This window comes from Ceratotherium simum, chromosome X (assembly GCF_057802395.1).
Source record: "Ceratotherium simum simum isolate JZ-2026a chromosome X, ASM5780239v1, whole genome shotgun sequence".
Classification (NCBI taxonomy): Eukaryota; Metazoa; Chordata; class Mammalia; order Perissodactyla; family Rhinocerotidae; genus Ceratotherium; species Ceratotherium simum.
Window position 1 is genome coordinate 24,329,204 of NC_141940.1, and position 20,996 is coordinate 24,350,199.

General features: G+C 37.8%; 1 long non-coding RNA gene across 5 annotated transcripts in view; it reads right to left on the bottom strand.

Moving 5' to 3' along the window:
- Positions 1-20,996, bottom strand: part of LOC147911780 (uncharacterized) — a 243,870-nt gene that overhangs the window by 15,538 nt on the left and 207,336 nt on the right. For 4 of the 5 annotated variants that reach the window (XR_015550562.1, XR_015550566.1, XR_015550563.1 and 1 more), the window contains one exon: positions 13,295-13,395. This is a non-coding gene — a long non-coding RNA (uncharacterized LOC147911780). Of the gene's footprint in view, positions 1-2,142; positions 8,927-13,294; positions 13,396-20,996 lie in introns of those variants that run through there. The other variant, XR_015550564.1, reaches the window with a different exon arrangement.

Sequence of the window (20,996 nt, forward strand, 5' to 3'; positions counted from 1 at the left end):
GTCTTCTGAGGGCTTCAAGAGAAGGGTTTGTTCAAAGCCTTTCTCCTTGGCTTGTAGACAGCCGTCTTCTCCCTGTGTCTTCACATGGTCTTCCCTCTGCACATGTCTGTGTCCAATTTCCTCTTCTTAAAAGGACTCCAGTAATACTGGATTATGGCCTACTCTAATGACCTCATTTTAACTTAATTACCTCTTTAAAAGTCCTGTCTCCAAATATAATGTCATTGTTAGGTATTGCCGGCTAGGACTTCAACATAAGAATTTGTATTTTTTCCTGAGGAAGATTCACCTAGAGCTAACATCTGTTGCCAGTCTTCCTCTATTTTGTAATGTGGGTTGCTGCCACAGCATGGCCGCCGATGAATGGTGTAGGTCTGCACCCAGGAAATGAACCCAAGCCACCGAAGCAGAGAGCACTGAACTTAACCACTAGGCCGCAGGGCCGGCCCCAACATATGAATTTTGAGGGAGACACAGTCCAGCCCATCTAAGGTGCACAGTTAGACCATGGATTGACTATGTTTGCTCTTATGAAAATATTATAAGAATATTCTTTCAACAAATTTATACTGGACATCTGTTATGTGCCAACAGCTATGGTTAGAAACCATAGAGTGAGAGTTTGGTGAACAAGTAATTTTCAGATGATGAGAGTGGTTAGATAGTGCCATTATTACCTAGGAAGTTTTTAGAATCGCATTGGATAGCATTTTCAAAGCAGATTGGATTTTCATCTGGCTGGACATGCTTATTGCAGACATCCAAAAGCCAGGTAATATTTTCTCCACAATACTATATTTCCTTGAAATGATGTTTTCTCTCTCCTTCTGGATCTTTTTAAACTTAAATTACTCATACACTCTGTTCACCACAAAAATCCTGATCCTCAGCCAAATGTCACTCCTTTTTAAATCACTTATTCTTGTAATACTTCTTGTAATCACTTATTCTTTTACCAGTTGCCCTAGGGGTGGTTGATTAATTCATAAGCACCCAGATTATACTTAAGCTCTGTACCAACAGAAGCACATTGTGTCTAACCTCTGTAAGGTAAAGATGCACCTTAGAGCTAAAAGAGCAAAGTGTGACAGTAAAAACCCAGCTTTGTTTAATATTGCAAGGCAATGAATTTTCACAGCATTTAAATTCTAATCTGTTTCATGATTCAGTCTTTCTGAGGTTAACCAGAGCCATAATCAAGAAAGAAGAGGGTGTTTGTGTGAGCTAAAGGATGATTTAGAAATAACATGAACAAAGCAGAGTATCTCATAATTCTATCTGCTATTGGCTTAGCTGATCAGCTCAGTGGCATGGTGGTTCCAAAGTTAGACTAGCAAATGCCTGGATTTAGAGACAAATTCCTCCATTTCCCAAAGAATGGAGTCCCCATATATTTTATCTGACACAAATAGAATGATTGTTGAAACATCCATGGAATCTAGATTTTTTTTTTAATTGAAAAAAATATATGCCCATACATAACAATACCAATGCCAAGTTAAATCTTTGAAATTAAACCTATAAGGCAGGTTATTCTCAGCAAAGCCGTGTATTATTTTTTCGCTTCGATATTTCCTGCCAACTTATAAAGAATCCATTGTGAATGTCCTGCTTCTGACTTCTCTCAGAGAGGATTTGTTGCTTGAGCTCCTTTTGCTGACACTTACTGTAACTATATTCCATTTAAAGAAAGGGTAAGGGAATAAAAGTTTTCCAACTAAGCACTATTTATAATATGACATGATTTCAAATACAAGCAGTACATTATCTGTTTTTTTTTATTAAAGGCAAACTCCTTAAACAAAGCTGCTAATATGTTGTACATCTCAGAACTGGCTTGTTTTTAACCCAACCATTGCATACTGCCTTTCACGCCACAAAAACTCTGATTCTGTAATACATATTGATTTTTATGTATCCTTTGATTTCAAAGAACTATATACATTAAAAATATTTGAGTTATATGCAAGAGTATTTTCAAACTCTAATAAGAAAAATTATATTGGAACGGACAGGAGAATGTTGTAATTAAAGGAGTATTTGAATTCAAATTAATTTCCTAGTCAGACTTATTATACTTTTTATTGCAATCCTTACCAGCAATACCTTACAGGTATGAGATAATAATTTGCAGTAGGGATATTAAATACCTTATCGAAAATTATTTTAAATGTCTGCATTCTGTAAAAAAAAATTAAACTACATGAAAAATATACAAGTGAGAAAGAAATTTTTAAATATTCTCTTTCTAGCCTTTGGCACTTATTTTAGTATCTATCATACCCACTCTCTCGAGTTGGTAATACCTACCAGAATGGATTAACTGGTATGATTGTTTAAATTGATTTTGCTGTTTATCAGCTCTTATTCAGCAAATGGTAAGTTTGCTGACACAGCAGTGTACCATAGATTCATCCTTCCAGATTCCATCAGTCCTTTAATGCAGGGCAGGTCCATCACTGGCGTTTCAATATGAAGACCTTAATGCAGCGCTGTAAAACTTCTAGAAATTGCATTAGGGACTTTCTGTTGTTTTGGAGACTTTGGAGGAAACAACCAGATAAGAATAAAATGCAAATAGCCTCACATAGTCTTTGAAGACATTTTTACGTGATTTTTACCCATGCATACCATGTATTAGGCGTTGGAGTACTAAGGCACACTTATATAACTTTAATACTTCTGAAGGATTTTTTTTTTACAAAGGTTGACTTCTACGTATAGTTTGTTGGTTATTTTAAGTTTCTTAATCCAAAGCAATCAATTCCTTGTCATCTCTTTTAAAAGCCTGCTCTCATTTACAAAGGTTACACTTTCTTTCTACCCTATGGATTATCTTCACCACTATTCCATCATAACCATCTTCTCAACCTTACAGTTTGTTCATGTGGAACCCAGATCTTTTGTTTATATTTAAATTTGGGTTCTCCCTACTTCTGTCCTCTGCGTGTTATAAGGGATAATTGAATATTGACAGAAATAAGGTGAAAGAATGGACTAAGTGTAACAAAATTTTTAAATAGCTTTTTTTTTCATTAAGAGTGCGAGGAAGAGGTACTATCTTTTCTACAGCTAACTACCCCTAACACATTCTTTTACAATTCCCTCAAACTTACTCCAGAACTTTTACTGAATTGTTATGCCTTCTTATTTCCGATTTCCTCTTTCCACTGATTTCCTCCCTTTGGCGTATAGAAATACACAGGATTGTGCATAAAAACATCTTCTCCAAGCTAGTAATTCCCTCAAGCTATTGCTCTATTTTCCTCTTTTCTTTCATCATCAAACTTTTTGAAAGACTATTCAGTTCTTGCTGACTCTCCCCTTCCTTTCACTTTCCAATCCACCACAATAGTTTTTGTCTCAACTACTTTACCGAACTGTTAAAGTCAACATTGACCTTCTTTTCAGTTTTAAACCAATGATTCCTTGATTGCTAAATCCAGTGGCCCCTTAAGTAACTCCCCTACTTGATCTATCTTCAGCAATTGATACAAAAATGCTTTCTTCCAGAAACTCCTTCTCTCATACATTTTTTTCTAGGTTACCCACCTTCAACCTCACTCTCCTACTCTTCCATCTTCTCAGTCTTCTTTGCTGATTTTTTTTCCACCAGCTCTAATATTAATATTTGCCTAAATTATTATATTTTGTCATCTCTTCTTACTCTATATGATTTTCCAAATAAATTAAGCAACTAAATGACTTTATATACAATTTATGTACAGATAACTTCAAAATCTACATTTCCAAACTTGATCTGTATTTCAGACATACACTTACGTGAACTTACTAGAAGTATCCAGCAGGTGCTTCAAGTGTAGCATATCCCAAATCAAACTCATATTTAGCCTATAATCAAAACTTTTTCTTACTCCTGTATACCACATCTTATTTAATGTCATCTATTTATTCCCTTTTTAAGCTCCTAGAGTTATTATTGACTCTTTACTCCGCTTAAATATCCACATTTAGTACTTCACCTAGCTCAACCAATTACGCCTCCTAAATACTTTTTGAATAATTTTTTATCCTCTCCATTCTTACTTTCACTATTGAAGGAGTTCAGAACATGCCACCCCTAAATATGCTGCTTTGGCTGAAGGCAAAATATGCTATTTTGAGCTGAAGGCATTTGAGGAAGAGTAAATGCAGGAAGAGTTCTTTGACCTTCCCCTTTCTACCTAAAGCAGATCATAAAATATCTCATGAGAAAGGTGCCCTCTCTGTACCAGGAAGACAAGAGCATTCTTATCACTCGAGACTGGGAGTTGATGCCAAAATGAATCTGTATAAAGAAACCTAATAAAATAACCCTTATCCTCCATTAGTTTCCCCTATATATTTCCTAGTCACTGTCCCAAAATTTACTGCCCCTAACTCAAACTCCCTTGTCTTGTCTCTTCTCCACACATTTATAATTTCTTTGTTTAGAAAGTGAATAAGCTCTTAGTCCTAACTGCTTCTTAAGGTCTTCATTTTCCTTATGAAGACTCTCATGTGCACATAAAAATATTAAATAAAATTTGTATGCTTTTCTCCTATTAGTCTGTCTTATGTCAGTCTAATTCTTAGGCTCACCCACAGAACCTAGGAAGTAGAAGGAAGTTTTTCTTCCCCTACCCTATCTTATCATTTCTCCCACTGGACTATTTATTAAAATACCCTCATTATTGACTATCTTATAAATATATTCTCTTTTATCTAGACCATTTTCCCAATTATTGTCACAGTTATATTTTTAAATATAATTAATTTGTGGGACTTTCCTGTTTAGGGTGTACATGAAGCATCAGCTCTGAGGCAATACTCTGCAAGTTTGGGGTGCCATCCTTGAACATGCCTTATACACACTTGTGGTATAACACATTTGGTCTTTGTCCCTGGTTCCTTGCACAGAGCTCCTCAAACCCTTGGAATTTCCTGAGTGATAGGAATGTCTTTCATTATTTATAACAAGCCCCTTTCTACCATACCTGCGTCTATGCTAATGAAATAACTTTTGGCAGCCCCTAGATAGCTTCTTAATGGGAGCTGGTTGCCAGAAGAACCAACCATATGATTAGCGGGTTGGAACTTTCAGCTCCACCCTCAACCTCCACAGATGATAAAGGGCTAGAGATTGAGTTCAATCACCAATGGCCAATGATTTAATCAATCATGCCTATGTAATGAGGTTTCATTAAATACCCTTGAACAACAAAGTTTGAGGATCTTCTGGGTTGGTGAACGTATTGAGGTACTGGATGGTGGCACACCTGAAGAGAGCATGGGAGCTTTGTACTCTTGTACACCTCCATACCTTGCCCTATGCATCTGTTCCATTTGGCTGTTCCTGAGTTGTATCCTTTATAATAAAACTTTAATCATCAGTATAGCACTTCCCTGAGTCATTCTAACAAACTATCAAACCTGGGAGGGCGTCATGGGAACCCTCAAATTTACTGTCATTTGTTCAGAAGTGCAGGCGGCCCCTGGGACTTGTGACTGGCATCTGAAGTGAAGGCAGTGTTGTGGGACTGAGCCCTTAACTTGTCAGGTCTGTGCTAACTCTGCATAGTTAGTGTCAGAGTTAAATTAAATTCTAGGCCACCCAGTTGGTGTTGAAGAATTGAGAATTGCTGTTGAAACAAGAACATATTTAATGTCAGAAAAAAAAAAAAGCATTTGGTGTCAGAAAATATGGAATTTGCTGGAATGGCCCTGACTCAAAGAAACATGTGGTTTGGGAAGAGAAAGGATGAAAGAGTGGGGGATGAGGAACTCTTGATTCCTGGGTGGTCACATGGCTCCACATGGTATGGGACAGCAGCTGTACTGCAATCAGTTACTAAAGGTAAAACTTACCAATGAAATTTATAGATAGATCCAATTCCCAGTGTATTAGTCAGGGTTCTCCAGAGAAACAGAACCAATATATAGATAGACAGACAGATGATAGATAGATAGATACATAGATAGATAGATAGATAGATAGATAGATAGATAGATAGATGATAGATAGATAGATAGATACATATAAGAGGAGATTTATATAGGAATTGGCTCACATGATTATGGGGGCTGAGAAGTGCCACTATCTGCCATCTGCAAACTGGAGAACCAGGAAAGCCAGTGGTATAATACAATCTGAGGCCAAAGGCCTGAGAAGCAGAGGAGCCAATGGTGCAACTCCTAGTTTGGGGCCAAAGGCCTGAGAACCAAAGCCTGCTGGTGTAAGTCCCAGAGTCCAAAGGCTGGAGAACCAGGAACTCTGATGTTTGAGGTCAGGAAAAGATGGATGGCCCAGTTCAAGAAGAGAGAAGAGAGCGAGAGAGGGAGAGTGGGTGAGAGAGAGAGTTCACCTTTCCTTGTTTTGTTTGTTCCATCCAGACCTCAAATAAATTGGATGATGCTGGCCCACATTGGTGAGGGTGTACTCTTCATCAGTCTACTGAATCAAATGCTAATCTCCTCCAGAAACACCCTCAAAGACACATTCAGAAACAATGTTTTACCAGCTCTCTGGGGATCCCCTAGCCCAGGCGAGTTGAAAAATAAAAGTAACCATCACACCCGTGGAGTTGGTTCACTAGATGCATAAGAAAATGCAAACTAATAAGAAAAAAGTGAAATATAGAATCCCTTGGTTATTGTTATCTGTGACAGCTAAAATGAAATTAAAAGAGAATACTGAGTTGAACACTGATGGGGAACCAAGTTCAGTTTTCAATCAGTCTGAGTTTCAGCCACTAGGTTCAAAGCCACCTACAAAAGGAAAAATTATTCCAGGGCAATAGAGAGTATCTCTAAGACTCTGGTCACCAAAAGGGTAGTCCATGTTGGGGAAGGGCAAAACCCAGAAACTACTGAAACCAGGGAGTATAGTGTGAAGGAATTGTCTCATTTTATCTATTGGTATCATCAGCTCCCTGAAGAAATTTTACTAAATGGATTGTGAGAGTGACTAGTTTAGAGGCTTTAAATGTTATGGAAGAACATGCTTAGGTTGAAGCAGGACTCACAGCTCACACTGGAACAATTACACGTGGCTATACATGATCTAGACACTCAGCAAGTGTTATGGGCTGAATTGGCCTCAGGGCCTCAGAGACTGCCGCTTAGAGCTGAGGGGTTGGGACCACTACCCTGGTGGGCCCAGTGGACAGAGCATTGGCCAAGGATTATTTTTGAGCCTTAAAGTCTAATGGATTTTGCCCTGTTAGGTTTTGGACTTGCTTGGGACTCATGACTCCCTTTTTTCCCCAGTTTCTCTGTTTCTAAATGGAAAGGTCTATCCTATGCTTATCCTACCACTGTATTCTGGAAGCAGATAACTTGACCAGTAACACAGATTCACAGCTGAAGAGGAACTTTACCTCAGATGAATCATACCTCCAGTCTCATATACATTTGATTTACATGAGATTTGGGACTTAGAGTTGATGATGAAATGGTTTAAGACATTTGGGCTATTGGCATGAGGGTGAATGTGTTTTACATGTGAGAAGGACATGAATTTTAGGAGGTGCAGAGGGCAGAGTGCCCTGGCCTGAATTGTGCCTCCCCCCAACTCATGTTGAAGCCCAAACTCCCAGTACCTCAGAATGTGGTTATATTTGGAGATAGGGCCTTTAAGGAGGTAATTAAAATTAAATGAGGTCGTATTGGTGGAACCTAATTCAATCTGACTGGTGTCCTTATAAGAAGCTGAAATTTGAACATACAGAGAGACATTAGGGGTATGCACACATGTAGGAAAGAACATGTGAGGACACAGCAAGAAAGTAGCCATCTGCAAGCCAAGGAGAGAGAACTCAGAAGAAACCAAACCCTGATGGAACCCTGATCTTGGATTTCCAGCCTCCAGATATGTGAGATAAGGCTATGGTATTCTGTTCTGGCAGCCCTAGCAACCTAATACAGTAATTATTCCTGAGGGAACAGCCAGCCTGGTGGACTGGATAAAAACCACTGTAAAGTCTGTTTACCCTGAGAAGGGGGCTGCCAACTCCCTCTATAAATGACAAGTGGAACACCTCAGATGAAGCAGTTGATATGCTTCCTGTGAAAGCCATGTGGGACTAGCTTTATGATGACAGGGATATTAAGCCACTGAATATGCCCTTTACCCAGTTCGTGATAAATACTATGATTAAGGGGGCTTCTTTTGCATGGGCATCCCACCTAAACTTATTGCTGCAAAATCAAACAATAGTCCAAGAAGTCTTATGGAATTTGCTGACTCAGCTTCCCCCTGTGAGTCTTATAGATGCTAATAAAGCATTATATTAATTAACAGGAGAATGAGGAGAGGCAGAAGAGATAGTCAAGGGACTCATTCCAGTAGAGTGGAAATCTTTAGATGGTTATTAAGAAACGGGATGAATAAAAGGACACTGATGGGATTGAAACAAAGGTCTTAACACAGCACTACGGGAGGTTGGGTGAACCAATGGGACTGCCTGCTAGTCCCCAACATTAAAGGGCCCCAAATAAATCTGCTTTATTTACTCCAGTTCGGAGGAATTTAAGAAGCTGGAAGGCAAAAATTATAATGGGAACCCCTCCTGGAATTGCCTGAAGCAATGGTCAGGCCGATTAACAAAAGGTCTCTTGGTTCCTGGGACCCAAAGCCTAATGCACACAAGTAGGTAAAATGGTAAGAGGGTGGAGAGAAGGTGTTTCTGGGACTCTGTGACATGGGACCCTCATGCACTGTGCTATCAAAATCTTTTGGATAAGCCCTAACACAGGCTACAATTAGATTGAGAGAATATAGAAATGTAAAGGTTGATAGGATTAAGATGGAAGTTTGGATGAAAATTGGAATGTTTAAATAGGCTTTATGTGAAGGGGTCATGTCTCCTTACCTGAATGTTTTATGCGAATGGATATTATGTCTGACTGAGGAACAGTTCTCCACCCAGTACTGTAAAACCAAAACCTGTTGATGAAGTATAGATGGAGGCTACAGTTAGGAATGTAAGGGTTGATAAGATTAAAGTGAAAGTTTGGACAAAAATTGGTATGTTTGAAGAGGCTTTGTGTGAAGTGGTTGTGTCTCTTTCACCTGAATATAATATGTAATATGGGGATGGATATGTGACTTACTGGGGAACGTTTTTCCTACCGGGTATTGTAAAACAGAAGGCATGCAAATCTGCCCTTCAAGCAATATTAGTTGGACATGCTAAATAAAAATGAATAAGCTTGCCTGAGCCCATAGAGTATAGAATAGAACATGGAGTGCTGGTATGGACAAACTCTCTGTACAATAGCCATACGTGGAGCCTAGACTGGGGCTCATGGCTAAAGCTCTTCCCAGCCATGACTAGTGGAAATTTGAACTAGAGAATTTCCATTTGAGGGGCAATTGCTAGCTTGCTGTCTAACATTATTGAAACTGCCCCTATGATTGAAGAACATAAATAATTTTGAAACTTGGAATATCCACAATGTCTTGGGTGATGTTGGAGAAACACTCTAATAGAGAGGACAGTGCCTAGAAAAGCTCTATAATAAAATGGAAATGATTTGTACAGGAATACGCTACTGAGGGAATGCAGGGAGTTATTCAGCATATTAAGGAGGTAGACTCTCCTCCCCTGGAACCATGTGAGGATCTGCCAGATTCTATCGTCACTTGGACTGAGCCCTATAAATAGCTCTTAACCAACCAAGAAGGAGCTGTTTGCTTTGTGGACGGCTGTTCTAAGGTGAATGAACAGCAACTTGTTTGGAAAGCTGCCACTGTGATTGAAGAATATAACACCAAATCAGCTGAATGGGCTGAGTTGTATGCTGCTTGCTATGGTGTTTTGGATTTTACTGACTCATGGGCAGTGGCCAAGAGTATGGGCATATGGTCAAGCAAAAGGACAATGGAAAACTGGCCTATGAAATGAAAGCATACAGGCATGCTGCATACATACCTGTAAGCAGCATGGCCCTATAAAAATCACTGTGGGAATTTGAAGGGTGCATTAAGGTAGGATATGTTAATGCCCATCAGAAGAATCCCCTTTTAGGTTCAGAAGATGATTGGAATCCACAAGTAGATATACTGGTCTGTTCACTTAACATGGCCACCTGGGTCCATGAAATGAGTGGATATACGGCTACTGCAACAATGCAGAGATAGGCTGAATCTAGCCATCTTCCTATTGTAGTCTTTGAGGCATAAAATGCCAATAAGAACTGTTCTGCTTGCTAAAAAGAGAGACAGAGACTGCAGCTTCCCCACCGGGGGGACCCTGAACATAGCTATCAAGTCAGATGATGCCAGCAGCCCCAGAGGGCTAACAATGGGTCCTGACAAGAATAGACATAGAGTCTGGACTGGACTTTGCTTAACCAGTAGTAGATGCACATGCTTAGAGTGCTATAAAAGAACTGAAACAGAAGATATTGCAACAATTTGGACCTCTGAGTCACATTTCTTCAGACCAAGGAACACAATTTACAGCCCATAATGTCCAACAATGAGCAGAGAGATATCCTCCTGAGAGTAATAGTTTGATAGAGATTTGGAACTGGCAATTGAAACACTGGTTGTCTAAAACAGGAAGAGATATACACATGAAGGGCTGGCTTATATGCCTTCATGAGTGTATGCTCACACTCAACATGAGAGTGGCTAAGCGAGCATCCCCACTAGATAGAGTCCTCTGTTTCTCTGGCGGATCTGGGGAAGAGGGGATGGAGGAAGATGCTGCTATGATGACTATACATTTTCTTCCCCACATCACTTCAACTCTCTTTTTCCTATCTGATACGGTGGTCACAGGACCCGGGCTGAAACTGCAAGTGCCAGAAACAGGCACAATTTCCTAAGCAAAAAATTGTAACTATATTTTAAAACTTTATGTTAAAACCCCTAAGCGCCTAAGGGGCAGGTTGTGCCTTCACCCCACCTGGAAAAACTGGGTTTTACAGTGAATGTAGCTATATTACCCAGTTGTAAAAATAGACCATTAGTTTTGTACCTGTGTAACCCTACCCTATATGAGTGAGAGATGAGTGGGGGGGAGGTACTTGCTAGACTACTAGTGTTGCCTGCAATCTACACTAGCACAGTGGCCAAACTTAATGTCCGTTTGAAAGATGAAAAAGTTTAGGTTTAAATGAAAAGAAGGAGAAATAGTAGCTGAGATTAAAGGATTGAATAAATGTGTTAAGTAATGAGGGAAATCCAATATTAGATTAATACCTCGAAAGAGGCTCAGAGTAAGAGATGATATTGTCTCTTAGCTCAGTTATACCAGATACCTGAAAGGGTAAAGGCATATATTACTAAGACTATGCCTGCTTTTGGAACCTGAAAAGATCAAATGGAAGCCTGCAAATCTCAGTGGCCTGCCCCGGGAGACATTTCGCTATGATATGATGATGGACTGGACTAATTATTAATATCTGAATGGACTCCAGTAATGTTCTGGTGTCTTTTGACTTTTATGATAATTTTTCCGTAACGGAACTGTGGTCAGACCAGAGAGTTGCTGTGCTATAATAAAAATATATATATTTGGTCTTTGTCCCTCACCTGGTACAGAGCTCCTCAAACCCTTGGAATTTCCTGAGTGATAGAAATGTCTTTCATTATTTATAACAAGCTCTTTTCTACCATACCTAAGTTTATGCTAATGAAATGACTCTTGGCAGCCCCTAGATAGCTTCAGGGTGGGGGCTGGTTGCCAGAGGAACCAACCACCACACGGGAATAGAGAGTTGGAACTTTCAGCCCCACCCTCAACCTCCACAGAGGATAAAAGGCTAGAGATTGAATTCAATCACTAATAGCCAATGATTTAATCGAAGATGCTTATGTAATGAAACTTAATTAAATCCTCGTGCACAGTGAAGTTCAGGGAACTTCTGGGTTGGTGAATACATCAATGTTCTAAGATGGTGATGTGCCTGGAGAAAGCAAGGAAGCTCTGTGCCTGCATTCCCATCCTTCCATACCTTGCCCTATGCATCTCTTCCATTTGACTGTTCCTAAGTTGTATCTTTTATAATAAAACTGTAACAATAAGTATAGCGCTTTCTTGAGTTCTGTGTCGTTCTAATGATTGATCAAACCTGAGGAGTGGGTTGTAGGAATATCCAAATTTATAGCTAGTTGGTCAGAAGTAAAGGTGGCCCCCAGGACTTATGACTGGCATCTAAAGTGAGAGCAGTCTTGAGGGACTGAGCCCTTAACTCACGGGGTCTACACTAACTCTGAGTAGTTGGTATCAGAATTCAATTGACTTCTGGACACTCAGTAGTGTTGCATAATTGAGAATTGCTGGAATGACAATGTATTTGGTGTCACATAAAAACAAATAACACTAAACAAGAGATCTTTATGTGGCACTGTGTCCTCAGTAGAAAGAATACACGGATCCAAGAGCCAAGGAGTAGAAGCAGGAGTGGCCTCGTATATCATCATTCCCACTGATCCACTGGGGGGCTTTGTGCTTTCTGTTCCCGCAACTCTGGGATCTGCAGAGATGGAGGTCCCAAAGTGGGTGTATCTTTGCTCTGTGTCAATAGATTATAATCTTCAACTGCCACCAGGGCACTTTGGACTCCCTGTGTTCAGGGAACAACAAGCCAGAAGAAGAGTTATTATTTTTTGCAGAAGTAATTGGCCCTGATAGCAAGAGAGAGGAAATAGGGCTACTCTTACACAATAGGGACAGGGAGAAATATATGTGGAATCCAGATGATCCATTTGGGTTTCTATTGATATTCTCTTGCCCCATTGTAACTGTGAATGGACACATGCAGGAACTCCTACCTGACAAGAATCTGATTATTAGGAGCTTAGACTCCTCAGGCATGAAGTTCTGAGTCATACCACCAGTCAAGTCCTCAAGACTTTTGAGATGATAGCTGACGATGAGGGCAATTTAGAATGAATAGTGGAGGATAAAGAGGATGAGAATCACTTGCAGCCCTGAGACAAACTACAACAATGGGGGATCTAGTTTGTCCCCCCAGCCTCCCTCTTCTAAATATCTCATCGGGAAGACAAGTTCGAGAGCACTATGCAGGAGCTGCTTCCTTGAACTTGCATGGAGAAGTGCATCTGTGCAGTACAAGTGGTGGACTGCGGCATCCATGGAAGAGCACTGTTCAGATTCTCCCTTCAGGAAAACCTGTTGCAGGATAGTGATCTCAACATCATGGCAGCATTTGATGTTCCTCTTTTTGATACTTCTTTTTAAAACAATGTATTATACATCCATTCATATACAAAAGTGCCTTTGTGGGAGCCGTGGGATCTAGCACATACACCAAGGGACCTAGGAAGAGTGTTGCTCACCTGTGCATTTGGTAATGGGCAGACAGACCTCTGTAATGACTGCAGAACCAGTGTAGGCAGTGAACCTGGCCAGACCTCTCTCATCATGGTCGGGAAAACACCTGCACAGCAAAAGAAACAATAAAAAAAAATGAAATGGCAACCTACAGAATGGGAGAAAATATTTGCAAACCATATATTGGATAAGGGGTAATATCCAAAATATATAAAGAACTCATACAACTCAATAACAAAAAAACAAACAATACAATAAAAAAAATGGGCAGAGAAACTAAGTAGACATTCTTCCAAAGAAGACATCCAAAAAGCCAACAGATACATGAAAAGTTGCTCAGCATCACTAGTTATCAAGGAAATGCAAATCAAAACCACAATGAGATGTCTTATGCCTGTTAAAATGACTATTATCAAAAAGACAAGAAATAACAAGTGTCAGTGAGGATGTGGAGAAAAGGAAACCCTTGTACATGTTTTGTGGGAATGCAAATTGGTTCAGCCACTATGGAAAACAGTATAGAGGTTCCTCAAAAAATTAAAACTAGAACTACCATGTGATCCAGCAATTCCACTCCTGAGTATTTATCTGAAGGAAATGAAAACAGGATATCCAAGAGATATACACACTCCCATGTTTATTGCAGCATTATTCACAATACCAAGATGTGGACACTTAGGTTAAGTGTCTGTCAATGGATGAATGGATAAAGACGTGATATATATATGTGTGTGTGTGTATATATATATATATGTATGTGTATACACACACACACACATTGGAATATTATTCAGCCATGAGAAAGAAGGAAATCTTGCCATTTGTGACAACATCAATGGACCTTGAGGGCATTATGCTAAGTGAAATAAGTCAGACAGAGACTAAGTGAAATAAGTCAGACAGAGAAAGATATACTTTATGATATCATTTATATATGGAATCTAAAAACATATGTGGAATCTAAAAACATATATGCAGAATGTAAAAACATAGAATGGCAGTTACCAGGGGCTAGTGGGTGGGAGAACTGGGGAGATGTTGTTTAAGGGTACAAACTTGCAACCAGTAGATAAATTTATAAGTCCTGGAGATTTAATGCACAGCATAGTGATTATGGACAACAATACTGCATTGTAAATCTCAAAGTTGCTAAGAGACTAGATCTTAATTGTTCCCACCACAAAAAAGAAATGATAATCATGTGACGTGATAGAGGTATTAGCTAACACTACAGTGGTAATCACATTGCAATATATACATGGGTAAAATCAGCATGTTGTACACCTTAAACTTACAAATGTTATATGTCAATTATATCTCAATAAAAATTTAAAAAAATAAATGAGCTAAGAAGCTATAAAAACAAATGAAAGTATCTTAATGTATACTGCTAAGAGAAGGAAGCCAGTAGGAAAAGGCTACATAATGTACGATTCCAATTAAACAACATTCTGGAAAAGGCAAAGTTATAGAGACATTAAAAAATCAGTGGTTGCCATGAGTTGGGGAGGATTTGAATGAGTGAAGCAGAAGAAATTTTTTAGGGCAGTGAAACTATTCTGTATGATACAATAATGGTGAATACATGACAGCATGCACTTGTCAAACCCATAGAACATTACAGTACAAAGTGCAAACCTTAATGTATGCACAGTTTAAAAAATAATTTTGCAGTTCATGAGATCCCAGGATGAAATGCAAAATGTGACAAATAATCAAAATTTATTACAAATGTATGAAACTAACTCACTGAAGGGGGTGGGAAGAAAAGATACTGACCTAAGTAATTTGGAAAATGAGTAGAGTCTGTAAGACTAAAGGCAAAAGGAAATGTTCATAAGCATTTTACTTTAGTTGATAATGTTTTTCCCCACATGAGTATGGGGTAATAATTCTGGTACCACCGTATATGTCTACTGGAATTGGACAATTAAGCTAATGGATATTGGATGGTGGGAGCCACTTTTCCCACAGTTGAAATGGAAGGTTACAGATAAGCAAGAGGAGGAGAAATGATGGATATGGTAATGGACTAGAGTCAGAGACATCTGTATGAACCCATGTCTAGCATAATACAGTTACAGATGGTTACACATAGAAATATTAATAGTTATGTGTATATACACAAGGTAGTATACACACGTATACTTCCTTTCTCTTTCAGCTAAGAAGACCTAGAAGCAATGACACCCTAGTAGCAATTAGTACACCTAGTACCCAGATCTTGCTTTCTAATAATAAAAGGAACCAGTGCTCTTTGGCAAAATGGCTGAAATTAGGACTCAGGCAGGAAATATATAACATGAACTGGAGCATCTTGTAGTGCCAGAAATGAAGAAAGGAAGTGCTCAAAAAGAAAAATCTACATTCATGAGGGTATATTAAATGGACAGAGGAGCCTCCTGAAAGGGCTCCCAATGGTCAAACTGGATGAATTTGGACAACAAAATAAATTAATGTTGGGTTATAACCCAAAGTATAAAATAAATTGTCATGAGTTCATACTAATATAAATAAATGATTGAATAAATAAATGGAGGAGGAGACTAATTTTCCCTAAAGAAGAATTCCAAATATATTATGTAGATAGTTTCCCCTCAAGGAGGTAGCATAGCTCCCTACTCCCTATGTATGGGCTGCAGATAGTGACTTCCCTCCAAAGAATACAGTATGGAAATGGGTTTAAAAGAATAACTGTAACCATGGTAAACACTACCTTAGCCAAATGATCAACACTAACACCAAGAGTGCTAAGTCATGTTAATAATACATACCATTAATGTGATATGATAAACATGGCCCTTTATCTCTGTAGTCTTACTCCAAGAGCACATAACCCTCATCTAACTGTATTAGTTTCCTTTTGCTACTGTTACACATTACCGTAAACTTAGTGGCTTAAAACAAGAGAAGTGGGGGTTGGCCCCGTGGTGTAGTGGTTAAATTCACATGCTCCGCTTCTTCAGTGGCCCGGGGTTGGCAGGTTCAGATCCCGAGCATGGACCTACACACCGCTTATCAAGCCATGCTGTGGTGGCTTCCCATATAAAGTGGAGGAAGATGGGCACGGATGTTAGCCCAGGGCCAATCTTCTTCAGCAAAGAGAGGAGGATTGGCAACAGATGTTAGCTCAGGGCCAATCTTCCTCACAAAACAAAACAAAGCAAAACAAAACAAAACAAGAGAAGTGTATCCTCTTTCAGGTCTGGGAGCCAGGAGTCCAAAAGGAGGCTTACGGGGCTAAAATCAAGGTGTCAACAGGGTTGGTTCCTTCAGGAGGCTCCAGGGGAGAATTTGTTCCTAACCTTTTCCAACTAGTTGTGGCTGCCAGCATTCCTTGGCTTATTCCCATTGTCATATTACCTTCTCTTCTTCTGTAGTCAAGTCTCCCTCTGCCTCCCTCTTATAAGGGCACTTGTGGTTACATTTGGGGCCCATCCACACAAGGAAATCTCCCCATTTCAAAATTCTTAACTTAATCATATCTACATATTTCTTTTTACAGTATAAGTTACCTTCACAAGTTCCAGGGACTAGAACAGCGATATCTTTGGGGCCATTATTCAGCCCACCACACTAACCATTAGAAAAGACAGCAGACATGTTCCAACTGACAGATATTCTACAAAATATTTCTCCAGTACTCCTCAAAACTGTCAAGGTCATCAAAAACAAGCAAGTCTGCAAAACTGTCATAGCCAAGAGGAGTCTAAGAAAACATGATAACTAAATGTAGTATAATATCCTGAATGGAATCTTAAACAGAAGAAGACCATTAGCTGAAAACTAAAAAAATCTGAATAAAGTGGGATGCAGTTAATGTATCAGTTAATGTATAGGCTTATTAATTGTAAAAAATATACTAATGTAAAATAATAATACAGGAAATTAGATCTATTGTATATGAGAAATCTGTACTATCTTTGCAACATTTTTGTAAATCTAAATATATTCTAAAATAAAAAGTTTAAAATTTAAAAGTTAAAACTGTTATTCATAGTCTGATTTCCATATGTCAAAAACAGTCTAACTCTAAACAAAGTCTACACAAAACATTGAGAGTCAGTTTTAAATTGGTCGTCACTAGTCTAAGACATGTTTCTCATATTAAAAGCAAACATGTAAATATTATTAATATAAATAAAAATTTCCTTGAATTTTCAAGCTAAAAATAAGGTTCCAATCTTAATAGTCATTGTGGATCTGTTTGTGGTCATAAATGATATTGCAACTGGCCACTGTGTGCTTAAATCTTTGTTGCACTTCAAGTTGCTTCTATAGGGCAGATTCCTATAAGTGAGTGGAATTACTAATAGATATGATACTTTCTAAAAAGGTTATATCTATTCTCACATAAGCCAGTACTTTGCAGTATTATCTACTGCTTTTCTGCCTAGCGAATCTTTCCTAAACCAGAGATTAGGTAAATATCTACCTATATTTTTTCTTATATTCAAGTCTTATATATTAACCTTTTCCATATTGTTGCTCATACAGAAAAAATTAAAAATTTTGGTTGTTAAAAAGAATGGAATTTAGGAGAATAAGACTATTTTTCCATAGTGTTTTGATTATTGATTCGTAAGCTTATTTAATTGCATCAAAAATCTGAAACAAATAGTTTATATTTCTTGATCTTTAAACTGAAGAGATATTCCCAAAAGAGCACTTGCAAAGATTAAGGGCTGCTTCTGATTTAGGTTACCTCCTTCAGTTTTGGGTTCAAATACTCCTCAGCTGGAAACTAAAGAAAATATGTCCTTGTGAGAGGAGAATTCAGGTTCTTATGATAGCTCTGCAGATATCTTGATTATGCCCCTAAAGGACACGTACCCAAGACACAGGAAAATATTCGTTTCAAAGAATAATGTGTGTTCTACCACACTTTATAATATAAACACATTATTACCTATTTGTTTTCAATTCATATTTATTTTAGAAAAATTTAAGTGTTTGAATAGATCTCTCTTGGCTTTATTAACAACCCTTGACCTCATGGAATAATTATTTTAGTAAAGGGCCTTGCACAGCTGGAGTACATAGGTGATTACTCATGCTACTGAAAGGGGTTGATCTGAACAACTGCAGGCAATTTCTAAATAACTTTTTTTATTTTTGCTTCTTGCTTTCCTGGTAAGAGTAAGAGGGGAAGGTCTCAAGAATCTATTAAAGGTATTAGATTTGTTAAGATTTTTTTTTTACTGAGGAATATTCGCCCTGAGCTAACATCTGTTACCAATCTTCCTGTTTTTTTGTATCCGAGCCACCTCCATGGCATGGCCACTGACAGACGAGTGGTGTGGGTTCGGGTCTGAGAACGGAACCCGGGCCGCCGAACTTAACCACTAGGCCACTGGGGCTGGCCCAGATTAGTTAAGATTTAATGGAATATTTTCTTACCATGATACAAATAAGCAAATTACAGAATCATAGAGCGGGAATGGGATGCTCCTTTGGCAATGTTAGTCACATTTGTTTTAAACTACTTTTAGGCAGAAGTTTAAAAAATAACAATTCTATTATGGAAAAATTATCTTCTATACTCTTGAGTGATAAGAGCAAAGATTATTTGCATGTAAAATAAATGGTAGCTTAATGATCTATCATATAATAGTATCAAAATATTATTTAATTCCCACATTGCCTTTATTCTTTTAATTTAAGTCATAAAAAACTGGGTTTCATTTTCTCAGGATGGAGAGTGGGGAAGCCATTTTTAAGAATAAAAACTCAATGTGTTTTCTTTAAGTTACACTTAATTTTAAAGTAGACTGGCTCTCCAAAGTGTGAACAGGATCAAGCCCACTGATTCTGAACTAATTGGTGCTGATATTTCAAGTAAGGCAACATTGCATTAATATCCAGTGACTGCTTCAGTTCAAAATTTGATTTATTTCTTCATACAGCATATATGTGAAAAAAATAATATTCCCTTTTGCTTTCTTTAAGTCTAGATTACTGAATGTATTAAATAGATCTAGTAAGAGAACTTTTTCTTTTCTGTACATTCTTAAAAGCGATATGCCAAAATACCATTGAACTCAGATTTTGTGTTCGATCCCACAAGAATAGTTGTGATTTCTAAAGGGAATATGAAACTGGGGGCAGAATTATTGTCAAAAGAACCAGGACATCTGGACTTTAGTCTTACGTCTGCCACTAACTTTCTGGTTGATTTCGGGAAGGCCACTTAATCATCTGGGTATTTGTCTCCTCTTGTGGAAAAAAAATTACAAGATTTATTTTTTAAAATTTTGTTATAGCTTAAATACTATATTAACCAGATGTATACATTATCACCAAGACCAATACACACTCATTTCTCATCAGACTACAACAGTAATCTTCTAACTGGTCTCTGCTTGGTATGCTGGTCCCCTCCATTCCTTTATTTCCGTACTACAATGGAATGATGTTTCAGATATAAATCAGATAACGTCACTCCTCTGCTTTCCATTGCACTTAGAATAAAATCCTAACTCTTTATCATAGTCTATAAAATCCTGTAAGAAACTGTCCTCCTGATGTCAACTTGTATCCCTCTCCCCATTTTAGACACATATGCCTCTGCCAGTTTCTCACACATAAGAGACTAACTCTGCTTATGGCCACGGCGGATGCTCTCTCCTCAATCTTAAACACTTTCCTAAGATGTTTACATGATTGACTTCTAGTTATTCAGGTCTCAGTTCAAATATCACCTACCCCGAGAGGACTTCCTTATTGTCCTTTCTAGAAAATACCACCACCTGACCCTAAACCTCTTTCTCCCAGAACCCTGTTCATCTCCTTCTGGGTACTTTACCACTCTCTATAATTAAGGTATTTATTTAGTTACTTGCATAATACCTATCTTCCCCACTAGAATGTGTATTTCTGGAAAGCCAATCTGGCTTGTTTACTAATGTATCAACAGTGCCTAGGCGGGTGCTTGGCACAGAGTAAGTGCTCAATAAATATTTGTTTAATTAATGAATTTGACCTTTTTGGTATTGTCTTTTGTGTAGAAAAGAATGTGAGTCAGTTTTATTCCAAATGGAAAACAAAATTAATTTTTATCATTAAAAAAATCAACACTTCAAAATTAATATTCATAGTCTTAATATTCATTATTGATGTTTTTAGCTGCAAGTCCTATTACTTGAATGCTGCTCATTTCAAATTGCCATTCAGAAAATATGAACACTGCATTTTAAACTAGTGGAGATTTAAAGCATATACTAAATTGCTGTAAACTTTAGTACAGCAAAATCTGTCATTTATTTATAGTAAGTCACTGATGATATGCTATGTGTTTTTTCTAACTGCACCCATAATTCATTGTTTCTAAAATATTTACACTTTGCTAATCTCTTAATAATATTTCATTTTGGCATGATAAGAAAAAATGTCATTGAAATTGAATACCTTCCCATATTCAATGTGCTTTGATAAACACAACAATATATTTTAATCCAGCTCTTCAACTCTTTTAAAAATAAACTCTAGATATTCCTTAATTGCTAAGCATTTCTTATAACTATATTATCTAAAACTTAAGACTATATTATATATAAAAAACATATAACTATATTTTATTATATATAACTTATACATTGCATGCAGTTCTGAAATGACACATTTTATAAACAATCTAAATTTATATTAAGGCAAGAAACTTATTTGTTGGAGTTTTATTGTTATTGTTATCTTTTAGTTTTTGATTTC